Genomic DNA, 25919 nt, shown 5'->3' with positions numbered 1-25919 from the left:
ACTATAGGGGTGTGACCACTGACCAGGTTACACTATGGAACACTGAGAGTAGACTATAGGGGTGTGACCACTGACCAGGTTACACTATGGAACACTGAGAGTAGACTATAGGGGTGGTGACCACTGACCAGGTTACACTATGGAACACTGAGAGTAGACTATAGGGGTGTGACCACTGACCAGGTTACACTATGGAACACTGAGAGTAGACTATAGGGGTGTGACCACTGACCAGGTTACACTATGGAACACTGAGAGTAGACTATAGGGGTGTGACCACTGACCAGGTTACACTGATGGAACACGAGAGTAGACTATAGGGGTGTGACCACTGACCAGGTTACACTGAGTGGAACACTGAGAGTAGACTATAGGGGTGTGACCACTGACCAGGTTACTGAGTGGAACACTGAGAGTAGACTATAGGGGTGTGACCACTGACCAGGTTACACTATGGAACACTGGGAGTAGACTATAGGGGTGTGACCACTGACCAGGTTACACTATGGAACACTGAGAGTAGACTATAGGGGTGTGACCACTGACCAGGTTACACTATGGAACACTGAGAGTAGACTATAGGCGTGTGACCACTGACCAGGTTACACTATGGAACACTGAGAGTAGACTATAGGTGTGTGACCACTGACCAGGTTACACTATGGAACACTGAGAGTAGACTATAGGGGTGTGACCACTGACCAGGTTACACTAGGAACACTGAGAGTAGACTATATGGGTGTGACCACTGACCAGGTTACACTATTGAACACTGAGAGTAGGACTATAGGAGTATGACCACTGACCAGGTTACTGAGTGGAACACTGAGAGTAGACTATAGGGGTGTGACCACTGACCAGGTTACACTATGGAACACTGAGAGTAGACTATAGGAGTATGACCACTGACCAGGTTACTGAGTGGAACACTGAGAGTAGACTATAGGGGTGTGACCACTGACCAGGTTACACTATGGAACACTGAGAGTAGACTATAGGAGTATGACCACTGACCAGGTTACTGAGTGGAACACTGAGAGTAGACTATAGGAGTATGACCACTGACCAGGTTACTGAGTGGAACACTGAGAGTAGACTATAGGAGTATGACCACTGACCAGTTTACTGAGTGGAACACTGCCCATTGGTGTTCATGTGATAGGAATATCAGGGTTGTTGTTTCAGTCCGTCCCTGACAGGCATAATAAAAACAAGACAGGGAAGACATACATCATTGTCATCTATGTATTGTAAGGGACTATTCCCAGGACCACCCATACATAAAATGTATGCCTGCATGACTGTAAGTCACTTTGTGTGAAAGCATCTGCTAAATGCCATATGTATTATTGTGTGACCTGGGTGTGACCAGGTACTCTAAGGAACGCTGAACGCTACCCACTGGTGCTAGAGAGAAACAATATCAGGTGTGTTGTTCCTAATCTGTCACTGACAACATGGGCATAAAACCAAAACTACAGGACGTATTGTAACTTGACAACACTGTCATTATTTATACATGTGTTGTTTGGGAAGATCAGGTGAGAGGAGATCCTGTGTCTCTGACTGGTTCGGAGTTGGTTGAATCTGGCAGGATAAGGGTGAAGGGTGTGTGTGCGTATACATGTACGTGCGTGTGTTTCAGAGGGTTTTTTCCCATGCGGGTCAGTGAAGGAGGCTCTCTCTCTCTCTCTCAGCACCAGATATCAATCTCTTGGGTTTTGGCTTGGGAAGGTAGGCGTCACAGTTTAATCTGTAGTGTTGGCAAAGACTAAAGAACAGCAACGTTGTTCTAACAGTGACTAGCTAGCTGGCTTTCCACCCTCTGTGAAGATTGAGACGGTATTTACTTGTGAAGGTAAGCGTCACACACAGCTGTCATGTTATACGTTTACAGGCTAGTGTATCATTACTTCTGAACAGCAACGTTGTTTTACTGTAACAGTGAATAGACATGTTTGTAGGAGTGTTATGTTATGGTATCACTGAAGTCAGTGGAGGCTGCTGAGGGGAGAACGGCTCATAATAATGTCTGTAACGAAATGTGTAACAAACATGGAAACCGTGTGTTTGATGTATTTGCAAACTATTACAGACTACAAAGGGAAGCACAGCCGCAAGCTGCCCAGTGACATGAGTCTACCAGACGAGCTAAATTATTTCTATGCTTGCTTCGGGGCAAGTAACACTGAAGCATGCATGAGAGCATCAGCTGTTCCGGACGACTGTGTGATCACGCTCTCCGTAGCTGATGTGAATAAGACCTTTAGACAGGTCAACACTCACAAGGCCGCAAGGCCAGATGGATTACAAGGACGTGTACTCCGAGCATGTGCTGACCAACTGGCAAGTGTCTTCACTGACATTTTCATCCTGTCCCTGACTGAGTCTGTAATGTTTCAAGCAGACCACAACAGTCCCTGTGCCCAAGAACACTAAGGTAACCTACCTAAAGTACTACCGACCCTAAGCACTCACGTCTGTAGCCATGAAGTGCTTTGAAACACCATTATCTCAGACACCCTGGACCCACTCCAATTTGCATACCACCCCAACAGATCCACAGATGATGCAATCTCTATTGCACTCAACACTGCCCTTTCCCACCTGGACAAAGGGAACACCTATGTGAGAATGCTATTCACTGACTGCAGCTCAGCGTTCAACACCATAGTACCCTTAAAGCTTGTCACTAAGCTAAGGACTCTGGGACTAAACACCTCCCTCTGCAACTGGATCCTGGACTTCCTGACGGGTCGCCCCCAGGTGGTAAGTGTAGGTAACAACACATCTGCCACGCTGATCCTCAACACGGGGGCCCTTCAGGGATGTGTGCTCAGTCCCCTCCTGTACTCCCTGTTCAGGAGACTGCACGGCCAGGCACGACTCCAACATCATCATTAAGTTTCTGATGACACAACAGTGGTAGGCCTGATCACCGACAACGATGAGACAGCCTATAGGGAGTAGGTCAGAGACCTGGCCGTGTGGTGCCAGGACAACAACCTCTCCCTCAACGTGATCAAGACAAATGAGATGATTGTGGACTACAGGAAAAGGAGGACCGAGCACGCCCCCATTCTCATCGATGGGGCTGTAGTGGAGCAGGTTGAGAGCTTCAAGTTCCTTAGCGTCCACATCACCAACAAACTATCATGATCCAAACACACAAAGACAGTAGTGGAGAGGGCACGACAAAACCTATTCCCCCTCAGGAGACTGAAAAGATTTGGCCTGGTTCTTCAGATCCTCAAAAGGTTCTACAGCTGCACTATCGAGTGTATCCTGACTGGTTGCATTACTGCCTGGTACGGCAACTGTTCGGACTCCGACCGCAAGGCACTACAGAGGCTAGTGCATACGGCCCAGTACATATCTGGGGCCAAGCTTCCTGCCATCCACGACCTCTATACCAGGCAGTGTCAGAGGAAGGCCCTAAAAATTGTTGAAGACTCCAGCCACCCTGTTCTCTCTGCTACTGCACGGCAAGCGATACCGGAGTGCCAAGTCTAGGTCAAAAAGGCTTCTTAACAGCTTCTACCCCCAAGCCATAAGACTACCCCCCCCCCCCCTTTATGCTGCTGCTACTCTTTGTTTATTATCTATGCATAGTCACTTTAAATCTACCTACATGTACATATTACCTCAATTACCTCAACTAACCGGTGCCCCCTCACATTGACTCTGTACCGGTACCCCTTGTATATAGCCTCACTATTGTTACTTTATTGCTGCTGTTTAATTATTTGTTACTTTTATTTTATTTTTCTTAAAACTGCATTGGTGGTTAAGGGCTTGTAAGTAAGCATTTCACTGTAAGGTCTACACCTGTTGTATTCGGCACATGTGACAAATACAATTGGATTTGATTTGATACCTTTCCGCCAATTCCACTCCAGCCATTACCATGAGCCCATCCTCCCCAATTAAGATGCCACCAACCTCCTGTGACTGAAGTCCAGTTCTTTGGAAAACTGACTTTGGGTTGACTGTATTCCATTTCAACCCTTAGAACCATTTGAACGGTTATTACTGTAAACTAAGTAGTGTTGTCTTGTATTCCCAACATCACAAAGACATACAGGCTGGTTCTCAGTATGCATACTACCGTGCTGCACACTGTCATGCTCCGAGTGCATTCTCCGACCAGTAGGGGGAGCACTCGCACTCCCCCTACTGTATTACCTCACACTTCACCCCCCCTCATTCACTGAACCGTCTTCCAGCCAGGACAACAATGGCAATAGAGACGAAACAAGATACACACAAAGCAAACGTTTTCATAACTATCAGTTAGCTATATGTGAATTATAATAATGTAGCTAAACAGATCGTTTAACAGGCAGAAATGACCTAAAACTAATATAATGTGAGCTAGATGGCTTGGTTTGGTAGCTAGCAATTCTTCGTGGCTATCTGGCAAGCTAACCGTACTAGTAGCTAGCCAGTTAGCCTTATTGACTTATTATGGGCTTGCTTTTTAGGGTACGTAGGCAGGTAAACATGCCAAAATTAACACAGCATGTATTTATTAACGTATCAAGCTAAAATATTGTAGTCAGGCAACATATGAGATGTGAATAGTCAGCATTTCATTCCGAAGTCGGAGGGTGTTTCTCAAAATGCAGACTACCGTGCTGCGAGCACGCAAATTGGAGCACGGGGGGGTCGGAGTATGAGTCCAACTCAAAGTATGTGAAACGGAGCACGGAGGGCACTACTCTGTTTGTACCTATTTTGAAGCATCGATGCGAGCTACAACAGAAAGTTTGCAAAGAAATATGACTCAATCACGTAAAAAGTTACGCAACATTTCTTGAAATCAGTGGCGGCAATTATTTGAGCTGAAGCGAGAGAAAATACACTCAATAGTGTACAGTGCAAAGTAAATGGGCCAATTCCATTTGGGAATGATGACAGAGGCTGATGAGAGACATTCCCAGAGTGGGATTGGGAACGTGGCCACGGTCCCACGGAACACCAGACCTTCTGTCTACGGACACACACACACGGACACGGACACGGACACGGACACGGACACGGACACGGACACGGACACGGACACGGACACACACACACACACACACACACACACACACACACACCACACACACACACACACACACACACACACACACACACACACACACACACACACACACCACACACACACACACACACACACACACACACACACACACACACACACACACACACACACACACACACACACACACACACACTGAATTCCAGGTGGATGTTTTAAGACCATTCTTCAAGCATGCATAGCTGTGGTTCAGTGTCTGAATGAGAGAGAGGCAGAGAGAGAGGCAGAGACAGTGAGAGAGGCAGGGAGAGACAGTGAGAGAGGCATGGAGAGGGAGAGACAGTGAGAGAGGGAGAGACAGTGAGAGAGGCATGGAGAGGGAGAGACAGTGAGAGAGGCAGAGAGAGGGAGAGACAGTGAGAGAGGCAGAGAGAGGGAGAGACAGTGAGAGGGAGAGGGAGACATAAAGGGAGAGATTGTTGATTGGAGAGCATGGTTTATGAACTAGACGGATTCTGCTAGCAACACTCCTCTACTTGGAAGGTGTTGGAGAGAGAGAGGGAGAGAGAGAGGGAGAGGGAGAGAGAGAGAGAGAGAGAGGAGGGAGAGAGAGAGAGAGAGAGAGAGAGGGAGAATGATTCACCCAGGTCTGGACCTGTCCAGGTACACTGACTCACTGTGTTGGCATGATAGTTACAGTAGATTAGTTTACAGTCATTCATTGTATGAAGATGAAAAAGTGCTGTTCTCAGCCGTAATATAAAGAAGGTCTTTGTACATGATGTATTAGCTGACATGACCCTAATGCTGTCAATGATTAGATAGGAGGCTTTGTCTTGGTTGAACTAAGGCCTGTAATCAGTTCTCTCAGAAGCTTTTAAAATGTCACTAGAATGATTGGATAGGAGGCTTATTGTTCGTTGGAAGCTTTTAAAATATCACTGTCTCACTGCAGCTGTCTTTACCCAATACTCTCACACACACACACTATCATGAGTCATTCTACCAATGCTGGTATATGGCACTCATTCTGTCTTTAGAAGCAAACCAGCGGTTTATGACTTGGTTGGTTATGACTTGCTTATATATTTTTTTTAACTAGGCAAGTCACTGAAGAACAAACTCTTATTTTCAATGACGGCCTAGGAACAGTGGGTTAACTGACTTGTTCAGGGACAGAACGACAGATGTTTACCTTGTCAGCTCAGAGATTCGATTTTGCAACCTTTCAGTTACTAGTCCAACGCTCTAACCACTAGGCTACCCGCCGCCCCTTTTGACTTGTGGGTGTGTGGGTGAAGACTGTTGCTGCCTCATTGGAAAAACAGTTGAATAATATCTCTTTTAGATTGTGTTGTGCTTTTCATTGAGCCTTTTGTTGGTCCTCAAAGACTCTCAACACGAGAGAGTGTAATGTGGAACTAGTTAATTTACCATTTCTCTATTGAACTTACTGTTGGCTAAGCATTGACCTGCATATTTATCTGGCGAATGAGATAGAGTTGTGAAAAGGGAACTGTTAGTTTTGCTGATTAAGACCACTGTTTCTCGGTGTCTACGCCACTTCCTGTAACACGCCACCTGTCCAACATGATATACAGCCCATTCCAGTTTCAGTTACCCCGAGCTGTGTTTTAATACATTATAGTGATGATTCAACAATCAACACACGCACGCAGGCAGACACACACCATCTTTCTCTGAGTCTCAAAACACTTTTCATGTTAATTTGCTATCATTCCGCTGATTCCACACTGAAGCAGCAACATTCTAGAAGCTTTCAGTCTGCATCTAGAATGTCAGCAAAGTTCTTTCACACTGACTCCCTATTAATAATAGAGAGAGAGAGATCTAGATAGATAGATAGATAGATAGATAGATAGATAGATAGATAGATAGATAGATAGATAGATAGATAGATAGATAGATAGATAGGCCATGGAAGCAGACTACTCAGCATGTGTTTATTCTCTTACTCTTGGAGCAGAAAGGAGAGAGAGAGAGACGGCAGGAGAAATGTTGAGAACAGCATTATCTCTCAATGCGGATTAACGATGGGTGCTAGCAGGATGTACCACACACACACACACACACACACACACACACACAGTCACACACACACACACACACACACACACACACACACACACACACACACACACACACACACACAGTCACAAACAACCCTAGGTTATTTACCCAGCTAGAAGGGATTTGACACGCTAGAACTCTTTTTCCCAGACTCCCTCTGTCTCGCTCTCAATTCAATTAAATTCAAAGGGGCTTTATTGGCATGGGAACATATGTTTACAGTGAAAGCAAATTAAATAAACAATAAATAAAAGTGACAAGAAACAAATTTAACAACAACAAAAAACTACTAGAAATGTACATTAATCTTTCAAGAAGGTTTCAAAAAGATAAAGACATTTCCAGTGTTATATTGTCAGCTATGTACAGTGCTTTAGCAATTTGCAAATAGTTTTGGTGGTATTTATAATGTTATCTTTGTTCCACTGGTTGCCCTGTTCTCATGACAATGGGCCACACATCTTCCTGCTGGGATTGCACATTATGGTATTTTACCTAAAAGTCTCCCTCTCTCTCTCTATTTCTGTCTCTCTCTCTCTCTCTCTCTCTCTCTGGTAGACTGTGGTGTCACCTGATCTGTTTTTCTTTTCATTTTTCTTTCTCTTTCTCTTTGTGCTGACCTGTCCTTTTGAGTTGCTCCTGGACCGTACACACTGTGAAAGGTCGAAGGTCAACAGCGTTTAACACTTGGAGAGGCTACTGTTCTAGGGCCCCACATCTGTTTGTGCTGTTTTACCAACTCATGACAATGACCACACATATGTATGATTGTAATTTGAGCCAGTTTGCTACAGCAGGAAAATAATCCTGCAGCAACAGGAAATGTGAATTATTATGTGGATTATAATTAATTGACATTTCTGCAGGGGTTGCTACATTTTCCGTAAGGGAAAATCAGGTCTGAAAATTCAAAGTGCAATTTAAAAACTTCAGAAGCATTTATAAACCTCAGACACACTACAAGTATAACATTCCTTGCATTGCAGGAACGTTCTCTGGCAAATTAAGATCGTACATCTGTAGGAGTTGGCGATACAGTACTAACAGATGTGGAACTTAGGCTACTGGGATACACATTTTGCAATAACCAGGATGTTATTGTAGGGTCGAATTTTCCCTCAATGACTTACATACCTGGATAAATAAATGATGGATTAAAGGATGTATATCTGCAGTTTCTCTATCGCTCTCTCACTTCCTCATTTTGTCCTCTCCTGGAAGACATGGCTAGTGATTGTTTGTTGTTGACAGTATTGCCTGGATGCAAGTCTCAACCAGTAGAAAACACAATCTCTGCCAAATTGATCGTGTGGAATTCACATTAAACCCTTACAGTTGCACAACATGCTTTGTCTAACAGACGGTTAGGAATTGGAAATACGCTGTTGTTGATATGTGGTGGTGTGTGTGTGTGTGTGTGTGTGTGTGTGTGTGTGTGTGTGTGTGTGTTGTGTGTATGTGTGTGTGTGTGTATGTGTGTGTGTGTATGTGTGTATGTATGTTGTGTTTGTTATGTGTGTGTTGTGTGTTGTGTGTGTGTGTGTGTGTGTGTATATATATGCCTGTAAGTGCAGAGGTTTACGCGTGCGTGTAACAGGCAGGTCTGATCCAGGGTTGAATAGCGGAAACCCGGTTACAGAGATTTTACCAAACCCAAACCATTCCCTTTTCTCGTGATAAATAACTGCGAGAAACCTGAAAATTCTAATAAATGATTTGTATGACCAGCATGGTGTAATGTCGTGTGTGTAGGTGGCAGGGAAGTCAGGCGCAGGAGAATCGATCTTGGTATAAATTAAGTAGTTTAATAGCGTTTAACAAAACTCCAAAACCAAAGTACATAATAAATAAAAGTGGTTACAAGAACCCGTCGCGCACCAATCCATAATACACGAGCATACAAACAAAACAATCTCTGACAAGGACATGAGGGGAAACAGAGGGTTAAATACACAACATGTAATTAATGGGATTGGAACCAGGTGTGTAGGAAGACAAGACAAAACCAATGGAAAATGGATCAATGATGGCTAGAAGACCGGTGACGTCGACCGCCGAGCACCGCCCGAACAAGGAGAGGCATCGACTTCGGCAGAAGTCGTGACACATGGCGTGAAATGGAACTGTTGAATGACATGTCTAAACCTGGCTTCTCTATGGCTGCATGATGAATCCACGCTCAGGGTGGGGACAGACAGCCCATGGAGCACACAATGGATGGAGACCTATCGTCTCATCATGGTCACTTCATGTATTGTGACAGGTAGGCCTACATTTACTGCAGCGTAGTCCATGCTTCAGTATTACTAATTCACCCATCTCCGTCTGCCATTCGGGCATCACCTTATTTTTCATTGTAAAGACTGTTCTTTCTTATTGCAGCTGCAGCGTTTTAAAACACTCTCATATCATTGCCTAGAATCAGTGCACTCTCTCGCAATCGTTCTCGCTCTCCACTGATTCCAGTCAAATTGCATCCAAAATAGGTCATCCTGTTCAAGATTGATATACAGAGCATTCAGAAAGTATTCAGACCCCTTCTCCTTTTCCACATTTTGTTACGTTCTGGCCTTATTCTAAAAGTGATTCAATTGTTTTATTCCCCTCATCAATCTACACACAATACCACATAATGACACGGCAGGTAGCCTAGTGGTTAGAGCATTGGACTAGTAACCGAAAGGTTGCAAGATCAAATCCCTGAGCAGACATGGTAAAATTCTGTTCTTCTGAACAAGGCAGTTAACCCACCGTTCCTAGGCCGTCATTGAAAATAATAATATGTTCTTAACTGACTTGCCTAGTTAAATAAAGGTAAAAAAAAATGATAAAGCAAAAACAGGTTATTAGAAATCTTGTCTCAGAGCTCTAAGGACAATTCCTTTGACCTAATGGCTTGGATTTATTTTGCTCTGACATGCACTTCCAAATCATGTCCAATCAATTGAATTTACCACAGGTGGACTCCAATCAAGTTCTAGAAACATCTCAAGGATGATCAATGGAAACAGGATGCACCTGAGCTCAATTTCAAGTCTCATAGCAACAGGTCTGAATACTTATGTAAATAAGGTATTTTGAAAAAAACTTTTTTGCTTTGTCATTATGGGGTATTGTGTGTCGATTGATGAGGACATTTTTTATTTCATCCATTTTAGAACAAGGCTGTAATGTAACAAAATGTGGAAAAAGGGGACAGAATACTTTCTGAATGTGTTGTATAGGCCTGTATATAGATGTCCTAGCTCTTTCAGGTAATCAAATCCAGAAATAGGCCTATTTCTATTCTTTAGAATGCTTTTAAATGACATTTCCGGTTTTGGCGGGAAATACTGGGTTGCCTGGGAGAAAAGGGATTTATTCTCTGGATGGAAGATTTGTAAAATACAGGGAAAATATTCAACCCTACTTTGAGCACGGTCTCTTGGGTGGTGTGACGGGGAGTTCCTCTACTAGGACTCTACACACACACACACACACACACACACACACACACACACACACACACACACAACACTGCCTCGACATACTATGCTGACAGCCTGACAGGTCTACAGACAAATCGTCTTGGGGGCCTTGTCCCCACATTAACCCCTAGAATGCATGTAATACTTGTGTCCGTCTCTTGCCACAAAGTATCCACTCTCTCGCTCTCTCCCTCTGTATTTGTCGCTCACAAACACACACACTCACACACACACACACACACACAGTCACGCACTTACAGCTGAAGGGGACCTCATTTGGTTTTTAGTTTCGTTCTAGACAACATGTTGGTTTCAGAAACCTGACAGTTTCAGTTCCCTCACAGTTCAAATCTGGTTAATAGACCTACTTCTTCTCATTGTGTGTGTGTGTTGTTTCTACCGCTGCCTCCTTCATCCGCACAGAGGAACACACACATACACCTACACACACTCTCTCTCTCTCTCTCTGCCTCTCTCTCTATATTTCTCTCTCTCTGCCTCTCTCTCTCTCTCTCTCTGCCTCTCTCTCTATATTTCTCTCTCTCTCTGCCTCTCTCTCTCTGCCTCTCTCTCTCTGCCTCTCTCTCTCTCTCTGCCTCTCTCTCTCTGCCTCTCTCTCTATATTTCTCTCTCTCTGCCTCTGCCTCTCTCTCAGAAGAGGGCTTCCTCCACCATCAGTAGCTGTATTAAATGGCCTGTGATGCTGAACGGGCTGCGTTCAGGTGTAACGCTCTTCATCACCGCTCTCCTCCTGTTACACACACCGTTCAACACTGTTCGCCGCAGGCCCGAGCAACACTCTGTGTGTGTGTGTGTGTGTGTGTGTGTGTGTGTGTGTGTGTGTGTGTGTGTGTGTGTGTGTGTGTGTGTGTGTGTGTGTGTGTGTGTGTGTGTGTGTTGGCCTAATGGAGAGAGAGGGACGCCACATTGCCTTGTACCTCAAGAGAAAACCTTTTAGGAAACCTGATGCAGTCAAACTTAATGTTTTTGTTCTTCAGTATTCTATGCACTTTTTTTATTCAACTCACTCTTAAATATATTTAACAGTTATTTCAAGTTGACACTGTTCAATTGAATGTAATTGAGGTTCAGATGCTCAAAGGGTTGTGAAAGACTTGAGCCAACATGCTTTTCCAGTTCCCTTATTACCAATGGATTACAGGGCATCTGTACAGGCTACTGTACAATGGGACCTTTTATCGGATCTGAAGGCTCTTTCCAGTGTTTTGGATTGACTTACCTGATCTAATCCTCTCTTAATGTGTAGAAGTGTAAAAGCCACCCGGGTGGTGAAGCTCGGCGGCCATTTTGGTCCGTACAGTAGGACTCACCTTACATAAGCTGCTGTGATGGAGCCACAAGGAGATTAGTTGCATGACCTTGCTGATTGACACGAGAGCCATCAGTGGTGGTTGCTGTGACGCAAGTGGAAAAAATGGTTGATGTGATGGGTTTGGAAATAAGTATTGTGTTGTTGGTGATGTTATTGATTGTTGCACATATACAGTTACAGTGCGCGCACACACACACACACACACACACACACACACACACACTCGTCCTTGACTGTCTTTGTCTGTCTGTTTGTCTGACTAGGGGTAATTACATCTGAACGCAGTAGAGGTACATGGGTAAAATCACTGGGGAAGCCAAGCCAGAAAAAAAAGACATATTACAATCTATGTGTTGTGATCATTGTGTTGTTTGCTCAATAACCTGTTAGTTTATATGCCTTGTCACCGTGGTATATAGTCCTAAAGGACAAGACAATAACAAGACACAATGGCAGAATAAATTCAACCACACCTTTGTTTCATCACAAAACCGGAGAGCAACATCCGTCCGGTGAATTCCACCAAGCATTTTGCCTGTAACAAACAGTAACATGACCTACAGCATGGTCAAGTAAGATAATGTTTCCAACATTTTCAGACCACTAAACAACTATTGATTTAGAACCACAGAGATTTACCGCAAGTCCCAAAGAAAACAGGAGCTGCCTCCACTATTCCAGCACCATTTCAACTTCAACATTTCAACATCATCTAATCACCTCTGCTTAGTCTAATACAGTGACAACTACAAGATACCAAAAACGATTTAGTCCAATCAACGTAAGCTACACTGAACAAAAATATAAACACAATATGTAAAGTGTTGGTTCCATATTTCATGAGCTGAAATAAAAGATCCCAGAAATGTTCATACACACTAAAAGCTTATTTCTCTCAAATTTTGTGCACACATGTTTTTACATCCCTGTTAGTGAGCATTTCTCCTTTGCCAAGATAATTTCATTCACCTGACAGGTGTGGCATATCAAGAAGCTGATTAAACAGCATGATCATTACACAGGTGCACCTTGTGCTGTGGACAATAAAAGGCCACTCTAAAATGTGCAGTTTTGTCACTCAACACAATGCCACAGATGTCTCAAGTTTTGAGGGAGCATGCAATTGACATGCTGACTGCAGGAATGTCCACCAGAGCTGTTGGCGGAGAATTTAATGTTCTGAAATAAAGCTGAAAATGTCCTAGTTCTTCCATGGCCTGCATAGTCACCAGACATGTCATCCATTGAGCATGTTGGGATGCTCTGGATTGATGTGTATGACAAGCTATGGACAATGAACACAATTGCATTTTATCGATGGCAATTTGAATGAACAGAGATACCGGGACAAGATCCTGAGGCCCATTGTCGTGCCATTCATCTGCCGCCATAACCACATTTTTCGGCATGATAATGCACGGCCCCATGTTGCAAGGATCTGTACACAATTCCTGGAATCTGAAAATGTCTCATTCTACCCTGGCCTGCATAATCACCAGACATGTCGCACGTCAGCATTTTTGGGATGCCTTGGATCGACAGCATGTTCCAGTTCCCGCCAATATCCAGCAATTTCACACAGCCATTTTAAAAAAAAATCTATCTAGGTAAGTCAGTTAAGAACAATTTCTTATTTACAATGACAGCCTACCCCAGATGACGTTGGGCCAATTGTGCACCGCCCTATGGGACTCCCAATCCCAGCTGGATTTGAACCAGGTAGTGCAATGACACCTCTTTCACTGAGGTGCAGTGTCTTAGACCACTGCGCCACACTGGAGCATTAGAAGAGGAGTGGGTTAACATTCCACAGGCCACAATCAAGAGCCTGATCAGCTCTATGCTACAGGTGGCAACAATGTCATACTCTTTTGGACCTAACAGCATCAGATAGATGGTCTACACACGCCGAGACAGAGGGGCGCTGTTTCGCTCGCTTGGATGCTTTCTCCGCTGAGACACATTCAGCCACTTGCAAATTGTTGGAAAATTATGAAACACAGAGAAATGAAAGATACATTATTTTATGTTTTTTTCTTTTATTCTTGGTCAATTTTTGGACCAAGAAATGAATACACGCCATTGTCTAAACGGCATCTACTTGAGAAGAAAGCGAAAGAGAGAGGGAAGAGAGTTAGAGAGAGGGAGGGAAAGGGAGAGAGATGAGAGGGAGAGAAGGAGAGAATGAAAGGGAACGAGAGAGTGAGATAAACAGAAGAGGGAGAGGGAGAGAGAATCAAATCAAATGTTATTTGTCACATGTGCCGAATACAACAGGTATAGACCTTACAGTGAAATGCTTACTTACAAGCCCTTAACCAACAATGCTTTAAGAAATGCTTTAAACAATTAAAATAAGTGTTAAGTAAAAAAGTAAAATAGAAAATAAAGTAATAAATAATTCAACAGTAGCAGTAAAATAACAAGCAATGCTATATACAGTGGGTACCGGTGCAGAGTCAGTGTGCGGGGCCACAGGTTAGTCGAGGTAATTAAGGTAATATGTACTTGTAGGTAGAGTTAAAGTGACTATGCATAGATTATAAACAGAGAGTAGCAGCAGCGTAAAAGAGGGGTCTGGGTAGCACTTTGATTAGCTGTTCAGGAGACTTATGGCTAGAAGCTGTTTAGAAGCCCTCTTTTACACACTACCCTCTGTAATGCCTTGTGGTCGGAGGCCTCATACAGCACTCTAACAACCATTCACTGCTCAGCAGGTGGAGAGAAATATTGAGAGAGAGAGAGGGAGATGTAGAGCATTAGATTTTAAAAAAAAAATATTATTAAACTAGGAAGGTCAGTTTAGAACAATTTCTTATTTACAATGACAGTATACCCCAGGCCAATTGTGCACTGCCCTATGGGACTCCCAATCACAGCCAGATGTAATTCAGCCTGGATTTGAACCAGGGACTGTAGTGACACCTCCTGCACTGAGATGCAGTCCCTTAGACCGTTGCACCACTCGGGAGGGAAGTGTTTGTCTGGAATATAATGACACACCTCTGGACAGACGATAATAACATTGTTTACCGTCAAAGCACCACACACACACAGGTGCCGCCTCACCTGTCTTTGTCTCCAAACCCAGTCATTATCCCTACCGCTAATATATAACCCCTGGCTAGCATGACTCAGCTAAAACAGCCAGACAGTTTTCCTGAATCCTTCTCCTCCTTTTCAGCTGTAATGAGAAGGCAATTGAGAGGATTGAATGAAGAAAGGGAGGATGAAAGGAGGGTGGGATGCTAGTGTTGAGGGAGGAGAAGAAGAAAGTGATAATGTGTGGGAAACTGTGAATCCATTTACTATAAAAGATGGTATGACGATGTCTTGGTGATCCAGTAAGTTGTTCTAGGGACCAAGGCAGTGTGGAGGATTATGGGAAAATGGATTGTCCGGCATTCCCATCCCTATGGCAATGATGATGTCAGATAGAACTGGAGACAGAGATATCAGGAGAGAGAGAGAGAAAAAAGGAGAGGGGGAGAGAGGGAAGGAAGGAGAGGGAGAGGATGGAGAGAGGGAGGGAGCGAGGGAGGTAGGGAGAGAGGTAAGGAGAGGGAAGGGATGGAGTGGAGAGAGGGAGGGAGGGAGGGAGGTAAGGAGGGAGGGAGAGGGAGCAGATGACAAGAGAGGGATGGAGTGGAGGGAGGGAGGGAGGGAGGTAAGGAGGGAGGAAGAGGGAGCAGATGACAAGAGAGGGATGGAGTGGAGGGAGGGAGGGAGGGAGGGAGAGAGGTAAGGAGAGGGAAGGGATGGAGTGGAGAGAGGGAGGGAGGGAGGGAGGTAAGGAGGGAGGAAGAGGGAGCAGATGACAAGAGAGGGATGGAGTGGAGGGAGGGAGGGAGGGAGGGAGGGAGGGAGGGAGGGAGGGAGGGAGGGAGAGAGGTAAGGAGAGGGAAGGGATGGAGTGGAGGGAGGGAGGGAGGGATAAAAAATGGAAGGGAGTAATAGGGTGACTACTGTGTTCATCAGTCTAGGGAGAGAGAGGGAGGGAAAGAGAGGGAATGATAGAAAAGCGAGGGAGGGGTTGAGGCCTTACTGACTGGTACAGTTACATTATGGATGAGAGTAGAGGAGTGTGTGCATTCCACTGACTTTCCCACACACACAAACACACACACACACTCCCCAATCGCAACCTACGCCCCTACACACACGCCATTGCACTAAAACCCCTTTTCCATCCATGCAAACACGCACTCTAATCTAACCCAAACCTCTCTCTTTTAGCACCCGGCCTTCTCCTGAGATCTGTCTCACCTGCCCACTGAACCACACACACACACACACACACACACACACACACACACACACACAGACACAGACACACAGAGCACCACTGAACCAAACACACACACTGAGCACTGAGCACCACTGAACCATACACACACACTGAGCACCACTGAACCATACACACACACTGAGCACCACTGAACCATACACACACACTGAGCACCACTGAACCATACACACACACACTGAGCACTAAGCACTGAGGACCACTGAACCATACACACACACTGAGCACTAAGCACTGAGCACCACTGAACCATACACACACACTGAGCACCACTGAACCATACACACACACTGAGCACCACTGAACCATACACACACACTGAGCACTAAGCACTGAGCACCACTGAACCATACACACACACTGAGCACCATTGAACCATACACACACACTGAGCACCACTGAACCATACACACACACTGAGCACCATTGAACCATACACACACACTTAGCACTAAGCACCACTGAACCATACACACACACTGAGCACTGAGCACCACTGAACCATACACACACACTGAGCACTAAGCACTGAGCACCACTGAACCATACACACACACTGAGCACCACTGAAACATACACACACACTGAGCACCACTGAACCATACACACACACTGAGCACCATTGAACCATACACACACACTGAGCACCATTGAACCATACACACACACTGAGCACCATTGAACCATATACACACACACACACACAACAACCAGGAAGTCCACTATGAAGTGCTTTCGTGCATGTATTTGAGTGTGTCAGTGTGTTTTTAGGGAAAGGAGGGATACCTAGTCAGTTGTACAACTGAATGCCTTCAACTGAAATGTGTCTTCCGCATTTAACCCAACCCCTCTGAATCAGTCAGTTAGATATCAGCTTTCTTAAAGAAACCCAGAGAAACACTCTTGTTGGGTAATGTTATAATGATGAGTCACTGTAGAGCTAGCTTAGCGGTGGCTAATGGAAGACTCTTGTTGGGTGACGTTCTATGGATGAGTCACTGTAGAGCTAGCTTAGCGGTGGCTAATAGAAGAACAGCACAGATTAAACAGGGCAAGGCACGGTCAGGGATGTACTGAGAGGACAGAGAGAGAAAGAGAGAGAGAGAGAGAGAGAAAGAGAGGAAAGAGAGAGAGAGAGAGAGAGAGAGAGAGAGAGAGAGAAAGAGAGGAAAGAGAGAGAGAGAGAGAGAGAGAGAGAGAAAAGGCCATACAGGGAGAGCGGGTGAGAGAGCAAAAGAGCCTTGCTGTCTTTCAACTCTTCTATTTCTATGTTCTAGTTTTCTAATGTGAAAAAGGGGCCCTGTGGGAAAAAGGTTGGGCACCCCTGCCATAGAGTGCTGGTCAATAGTAGTGCACAGTATATGGAATCGGGTGGCATTTGGGCCACAATCTTATTAGTTTCCATTGGTCTCTGTAAAGCCTGTGACTCAGAGAAACAGGAACAGAGGAAGTTATTGAAACAGGTCAGTCAGATCAGTCAGACAGACACTGTGGGGTCAGCAATGGAAATCTATGGGTGTTCTGGGCAGAACAGGGCCTGCCTGATCTGCAGTTTAAATGAGGTGACAGAGGCTGGGCTGCATCTCAATCTTCTAAAGAGGCTCCCTTGTCCCTTCCTTGTTTCCTTTCCTTCATCTGCAGGAGAGGATGCTTCCTCAGACTATTGAAACCACCTATAAATGACATGCTATCATATAATATGTGTTTGTGTGTGCGTGTGTTTGTGCGTGCATGCGTGTGTTAGCGTGCTTACATGTGTGTTAGCATGTGTGTGTTATCCCTTTCATACTTAACGTTTTTCTGGCACCTTGATCATACCGCCAACTTTTTTCAGACTTTTCCGAACTATGTTTCTGGCATCAAAACCTAAACTTTCATTTCCACCAAACAACCTAGAAGCCTGATCATTTCAGTAAAGTTCTGCCTACGGCTTAGTGTGAAACATAGCCCTGAGGCGCCATCAGCACCACTTATGCTCTTAAACTCTTGATAGTTGCTAGGCAACGCCCATTAACCATCCTCCTTGCAGTTCTAAACTTTGCAAGGCATGTCACCTCACCAATCTCTTGGCATAGCCCACCGCTAAGCAGTGCACTGTTTTCTTAACAACAACTGGATGCTAGGGATGGACATGAGTACCCCAACTGACGTCAAAACCCGATCTTTAACCAGGGATAAAAACATTTTGAAATACTGTAAAACTATTTGGTCTAAATTTTGTCTTGAAGACAATGTTAATTTGCTTTGACTCTAGTGTTCCATTTGTACATGTGCATTTGCAGGACACAACAAAAAATAAACCAAGCCAAGCATCAAGTTTTTATAGTGCATTAGGAAAGTATTCAGACCCCTTGACTTTGTCCACATTTTGTTACGTTACAGCCTTATTCTAAAAGGGACTTGAAAAAAAAATATCCCCTCATCAATCTCTCATCAATACCCCATAATGGCAAAGCAAAAACTGTTTTGTTGATATTTTTGCTAATTTATGATACTCGAAATTGAGCTCAGGTGCATCCTGTTTCCATTGATCACCCTTGAGATGTTTCTACAACTTGATTGGAGTCCACTCATGGTAAATGTAATTGATTGGACATGATTTGCAAAGGCACACACCTGTCTATATAATGTTCCACTGTTGACAGTGTATGTCAGAGCAAAAACCAAGCAATGAGGTAAGGGGAATTGTCCGTAGAGCCCAGAGACAGGACTGTGTCGAGGCACAGATCTGGGGAAGGGTAGCAAACAATTTCTGCAGAATTAATGGTTCCCAAGAAGACAGTGGCCTCCATCATTCTTAAATGGAAGAAGTTTGGAACCGCCAACACTCTTCCTAGAGCTGGCCGCCGGCCAAACTAAGCAATCGGGGAAGAAGGGCCTTGGTCAGGGAGGCGAGTCTCATAGCAGAGGGTCTGAATACTTATTCAGAATAAGGCTGTAACGTAACAAAATGTGGAAAAAGAGAAGGGCTCTGAATACTTTCAGAAAGCACTGTAAATAAATGCCCACATAATTTTTTTACAGTGCTGCCTTTGTTAAAAAAAATCTTTCTTTTTTTTCATTCGACAACTGGAAAAAAAATCATGCAAGTACTCTCATGCGTGTACTCAAACAGTCAAAAAAGGTCAAATGCCCTACTGGATGGATCCATAAAGAATCACTGTGGGAATTAATATCACGGGATGAGGAAATTATTGGAACAAAGCAAGCTAATGCAATTGAAGGCATGTATCAAATTGTTGCTTACTGAAACTCCAAAAGTTATCCAATTGTTGTAATACAGTACATTTGAAGCAATACCAACATGTGGTCAACTAGATGATCATTTCAGCAGCGTTTTGATTGGGACAGCGTCATTGCGTGGGGACTCGTCTTGATAAATGAATAAATGTTGGATTTCCGTTTGGATATTGCTTAGGCTACAATTAGGTTGAGGAAAATGTTAGCTAAGTTGAGTGCACACTGTCCGTGATCAGTTAGTTTACTAGAACGGGTTGCCAGTTTATGTAGTTTAACAAGTGGTATGTTTTGCTCTTCATTACCAGTCGTTTCGTAGCCCAGGCCTGCTCCCCAACCAAAAGCATGTGACTTCACTGACTTGTCTGATAATCAATCAATGTGATTTTGTTTCACTGAATCTCCGTCTCTGTACTGTGGGCTAGGCCTATTTGGTGAATTGGTTTCTGGCTGGGCCAGTAAGTGGAGGTTGGTATAGCTCATCTATTCATCTGTCACTGATCAGAAACATTTAGCGTGCCATAACGTAGCCTAACATCAATGTGAAAGAGTGGTGGAGAGCATGCCAAGACGCATGGAAGCTGTGATTGAAAATCAGGGTTATTCCACCAAATGTTGATTTCTGAACTCTACCTGAGTTAAAACATTAGTATTGTGTTTAAAAATGAGTATAAATGTATTTTCTTTGCATTTTTTGAGGTCTGACAACACTGCATCTTTTTTGTTCTTTTGATCAGTTGTCCATTTCTGCAAATAAATGCTCTAAATGACAATATATTTATTTGGAATTTGGGAGAAATGTTGTCAGTAGTTTATAGAATAAAACAAACATGTTCATTTTACCCAAACACATACCTATAAATAGTAAAACCAGAGAAACGGATCATTTAGCAGTGGTCTGTTAATTGTTTTAATGTGTGTGTTGGCTGTGATCGGGTAGGTGTGTGTTGTCTGTTTAAAGAACATAATGGCTGCACAGACCCCTAAGATAGGCCTGATTAAACTTAAAATATGCTATTCTATTCTTTTGAAAATACATTTTATTAGTCTTATAATGTTTATTAGGACCTGCTTAAACAAATGAATAAAGGATTTATTTCAGATATTTTTGTTGGATTTATAAAAATAGACGCCCACCCACATCTGCATACCAGTGCTACCACTCGTCACCCGCATGCCGGCATGGGAGGTATAAAAGGGGTTTTTAGGCAAAAATCTGGTCAAAATGGGCCTGTTTGTAAGGGGGTCATATAAACATTGGCCAATTTTTTGGGGGGCGGGCAAAGTACCGTAAATCCTATGTGAAATAGCATAAGTGTGTGAGTGTGTGCGTGTGGTATGCGTGTGCGTGTGTGTGTGTGTGTGTGTGTGTGTGTGTGTGTGTGTGTGTGTGTGTGTGTGTGTGTGTGTGTGTGTGTGTGTGTGTGTGTGTGTAATCATGGGATGTAACCCTCCCCCTTTTGATTTGATAGGCCAACCAATTAAGACAATGGACTTCACATATCTGATTGGACCCCCCCCCCCTCCTTCATCCATCCATTTTTCTATTAGTTTCCCCGTCCCAGTGTCCTTGACATATTCCTCCTCTAGGAAAAAAGGCCAGCTGGGACACAGTGGCCACGTGGTACATTACCAGACCCTAATGTGATGAGAAAATGTGGAGCTGTGGAGCCACAAAGACAATAGGAGCCATATCTATTGCTGATGCTGTGTCGGCACAAAATGGCCACCTAGTTGGCCCTTTGGGTCATTGACCACTATTTGATACAATGGGACTGGGGACATCTGCATGGTCGTTGATATTGGAGAACAGAGGAACACACACACTTAGGACAGGAGTCCCAACAGTTCAGGCTTTGTGTTTATTGCTTAGTGAGCAGCCATTGTCCCCTTGGGGTTCTGGTTAAGACCAAGTCGACAGAATGTCTCGTCTGTATACAGGCCCACATCCTGTGTGTGTGTCCGTTTGCATGAGTGTCCAATGTGTGTGCATGCATGTGTGTGTGTGTGTGAGGTCTCCCAGGACAGCGCTAAGTTGGCTTGTTGACTGTGGATAATATTGTCTCAAACTCAATTTCCCTCCCTGTCTGTGTTCCATTGCCCCCCACCCCCTCTGTTTCTATGACAACCAACAATGAGCTTTTCTGTTGATTTCTGCACTGCCCTCCTCAGCAATAATGGTGGCTGGTGTCTGTGCCACCGAGTGTGTGCGTGTGTGTTGCCAGCTAATCTGAGAGAGGGATCAGTGTGCCACCACATAGCAGGCTGTAGCAGTGCCACACTGGTTGTTTACCAGTCCGCAGGCCTCCAAGAGATTCCAAACCAAATGTTTGGGTTTCCTTCGTGTACGGCCCATAGAGCATTTCAAATATCTTAAGGCTGCATTCCAATGGGTCTTTATCCCACCCTAGGGATGCTGTGTGGGACTGTGTGTGTGTATGTGTGTGCATGTGTGTGCGTGTGTGTTCACTGTAATCTCTGAAGGTGGTTTTAGATAAACAAACCAACTGCCGGAAAGAACATCCTTCCCCTCTTCCTCATTTGACATCCGCTATTCGACAAACAATGACACTGTCAATTTCTACTACTCTGTGTACAGAACCTCTGCCCAGTTTGATTGGCTGGCTGTCCTTGTCGCCGTGGTGATGGCCACCTGGATACCAGTGGGTCATTGGTTAATTTGGTTCACATTCAGAAGAGGCAGTCTGTTCTCTGTCTGTTTATCGGTCCTCTATCTGTTCTCAACGAGTGTTGTGTGTGTCTGCAACATTTCCTCTTCTCTGTAGGGAGTGTGATCTGTACACCTTTGGTAGCTGGCACCAGTCATAGATATACAGAGTTATTGGGTCACGTTCAGAGAACACAATCTGTTTCCTATCTGTTCTCTACTGTATGTCAGTTTGTAACATTTACCCTCTAGTTTAGGGACGTGCAGCTTCCGTCTTTACTACCTGGTACCGTAGTTATACTGTACTGTATATAGTATTGAATTATTGGGTCACGTTCAGAGAAGGCAATCTGTTCTCCATCGGTTCTCTATGAGTCTGCAACATTTCCTCTCTAACTGTAACATTCCCTCTCTAACTGCAACATTTCCTCTCTAACAGCAACATTTCCTCTCTAACTGCAACATTTCCTCTCTAACAGCAACATTTCCTCTCTAACTGCAACATTTCCTCTCTAACAGCAACATTTCCTCTCTAACTGCAACATTTCCTCTCTAACAGCAACATTTCCTCTCTAACAGCAACATTTCCTCTCTAACAGCAACATTTCCTCTCTAACTGCAACATTTCCTCTCTAACAGCAACATTTCCTCTCTAACTGCAACATTTCCTCTCTAACTGCAACATTTCCTCTCTAACAGCAACATTTCCTCTCTAACAGCAACATTTCCTCTCTAACAGCAACATTTCCTCTCTAACAGCAACATTTCCTCTCTAACTGCAACATTTCCTCTCTAACTGCAACATTTCCTCTCTAACTGCAACATTTCCTCTCTAACAGCAACATTTCCTCTCTAACAGCAACATTTCCTCTCTAACTGTAACATTTCCTCACTAACTGCAACATTTCCTGCCCTCTGATGTGCACCTTTGGTACCTGGCATCAGGCTGTAGATACAGTGGACAGTATAAAGTGGTACACGTTCAGAAAAGCCTTCTGTTTTCTATTGGTTCTATATCTGTCAGTTGAAAAGCCTGTTTTCTAATGGTTCTATATCTGTCAGTTGAAAAGCCTGTTTTCTATTGGTTCTATATCTGTCAGTTGAAAAGCCTGTTTTCTATTGGTTCTATATCTGTCAGTTGAAAAGCCTGTTTTCTATTGGTTCTATATTTGTCAGTTGAACAGCCTTCTGTTTTCTATTGGTTCTATATCTGTCCGTTTCCAACGTTTCCTGTCTTGACTATTAAAGATGTGCATCATTGGTACCTGGCACCATAGTACAGAGATGTTACAGTTATTGGTTCACATTCAGAGAAGCCAATCTGTTTCTGATCTGTTGTCAACATTTCTTCTTCACTGTAGAAATGTGCACCTGGCTGGCACCATAATCTATACCCCTCACACTCACCTCTGGACCTCGAAGCAAGTTCCACTGCATTTTTTTCATTGTTCCCCTCTAATCAGGGACTGATTTAGACCTTGGGCACCAGGTGTGTGCAATTAATGATCAGGTAGAACAGAAAACCGACAGGCTCTGGACCTCATAGGGTAAGAGTTGAGCAACCCTGATCTATACTGTCCTGTTGGTACCTGTTTAGAATAGACCGTCTGTTCTCTAGTTGAGACGGAAACATTTCCAAATGGTTGTTGGGATTCCCCTCTACAGTAGGGATGGAAGAACAGCATCCGGCACCATCCTTTGTGTTACAGGCCCACCTGAACGTTTTTTTCGCAACCATTTTCAGCCTTTTGTAAAACGCTGAGCAAGGACAGAGTGGGTTTGTGTGAACTGTTCAGAGCAAGACAAGGTTTTCATCATGGGTGTATTATCATTGACCTAGCACCTTTTGTTATAGAAGGAGAGAAACATCCATTCATTCACGTCTCTTTTAGACCTCCCGTTTCACTTGTCATTTCATGCTGTCTTCTAGCCTACAGAGAGAGAGATGTAAGGAGAGAGAGATGTAAGGGTTAAGAGGGAGAGAGAGAGTTAGAGAGAGATATACAGTTGATAGAGATGGAGATAGAGAAAGATGTCATCATGGAGCTAAAACCTTTATTATACAGTAGAAGAAGAAGGAAAGAGAGAGAGAGAGAGAGAGAGAAAAAAACATTCATACATCCTAGCTTTTCTTGTCATTCTTCCTCCCTCTCTTATGAGCATCCCTTGCTTTTCACTCTTTCTTTCATGACATCTTGCCTATACCGTGTGTGGACAGGAAATATGTAATGTAACGGAGATGGGGAGAGAGGGAAAGGGAGACGGAGGAGAGTGGGAGCGAAATAGAGAAGGAGAGAAAATGAAGGAGAATTGGAGATGAGAGATAATAAGGTAGACAGAGAGGAAATGACTGGAGGGGGAAACCTAGCCCTGCTCTCCTCCTCTCTTCTCCTTCCTCGCTCGCTCCCTCCTTCCATTCTGTCTAGCAGCGTACCGAGTGACCCCTCCTCTACTCCCTCACTGCCTTGCACCACACAGATTCAACCCCCCTCCTCTCCTCCCTCACTGCCTTGCACCACACATATACAACCCCCCCTCCTCTCCTCCCTCACTGCCTTGCACCACAGAGATACACCCCCCTCCTCTCCTCCCTCACTGCCTTGCACCACACAGATTCAATCCCCCCTCCTCTCCTCCATCTCTCCCTTCTCCCCACCTCCCTCTCTCCCTCCCTCGCACCCTCTCTCCCTCTCCCTCCCTCACACCCTAGCACCACACTGATTCCCCCCTCCTCTCTCCCTCCCCCCTCCTTTCTCCCTCCCTTCCTCTCGTTTTCAGTTGTTGCTTGTAGTCCTGCCAAGTGTAGCATTAGCCTTGTGGAATGGAGCCGTGTGTGTGTGTGTGTGTGTGTGTGTGTGTGTGTGTGTGTGTGTGTGTGTGTGTGTGTGTGTGACCTCAGAGATAGCCTGTATAGATTTCTGGCCCATAGGCACAGATCTAGTATCAGCTTTCCCTCCCCCATATCCTATCCTCAATCCTTAGGGAGAACACTAAACTGTCCTTAAGTCAGTGTATAAAGGGTCAGCAGCATATATCTCCCTGGTCTTAGCAGGAATGCAAAACGCTGACATTTCTCAGAGAGGTTTACTGAATTTTTCCTTTTTTTGGCATTCTTTCCCTACCTCCCTCTGGCTGGTCCCTTGTTCATACTTTTCCTCCCTCCACTGGACCACATCTCTCCATCCCTCCTCCTCTCCCATTCTCCTTTTCCTCCGCCTGGTTTTCCCCTCTCATTCTCATCTCGACTCTCTCCCTCTCTCTCCTCTGTTCTGTTCATAGTTTGATAAAGCAGTGGAATCCCTGAGGTAGCCCTGTACAGGCTTCTAGGCTACTTTAGATTCATACTAGGTATTGTGTGTTACAACTGCCAGATTGCCTCTCTCTCGCTCGCTCTCTCTCTCTCTCTCACACACGCTCTGTCTCTCTCTCTTGCTTTCTCTTTCTCTCTGTCTCTCTCCCTCTATCTCTCTCTCTCTCTCACTCTTCTCCCTCTCCCAGCCTCCCTCTTTCAATCTATATCTCTTTCTTTCTCTCTCTATCTCTCCATTCTACCTCTCTCTATCTTCTCCCCCCTTTCTTTCATTTTGTGTGGTTAAAGTGGGCTGCGAGAGATGTTTTAAAACAAAATATTAAGATGGATTAAATGTAAGAATAGATGTTGCATCGTCAGCACTGACTGCCCTGAATATGAACTGAATATGAACTGAACTGTTTTAAGAGAAAATCCTATTTTTCGGAGGATATGAAAGTCAATGTACTTTCTGAAGTTT

The 25919-nt window shown here is 44.3% G+C and overlaps 1 protein-coding gene across 1 annotated transcript in view; it reads left to right on the top strand.

The window, feature by feature from the left end:
* The window catches only part of LOC115177729 (beta-1,4-mannosyl-glycoprotein 4-beta-N-acetylglucosaminyltransferase), a 74581-nt gene that overhangs the window by 38018 nt on the left and 10644 nt on the right, over positions 1–25919 (top strand). The window lies entirely within an intron of this gene.

Source organism: Salmo trutta, chromosome 38 (assembly GCF_901001165.1).
Source record: "Salmo trutta chromosome 38, fSalTru1.1, whole genome shotgun sequence".
Taxonomy (NCBI): Eukaryota; Metazoa; Chordata; class Actinopteri; order Salmoniformes; family Salmonidae; genus Salmo; species Salmo trutta.
The sequence above is the reverse complement of the archived record's forward strand: the minus strand, read 5'-3'. Positions and strand labels throughout refer to the sequence as shown.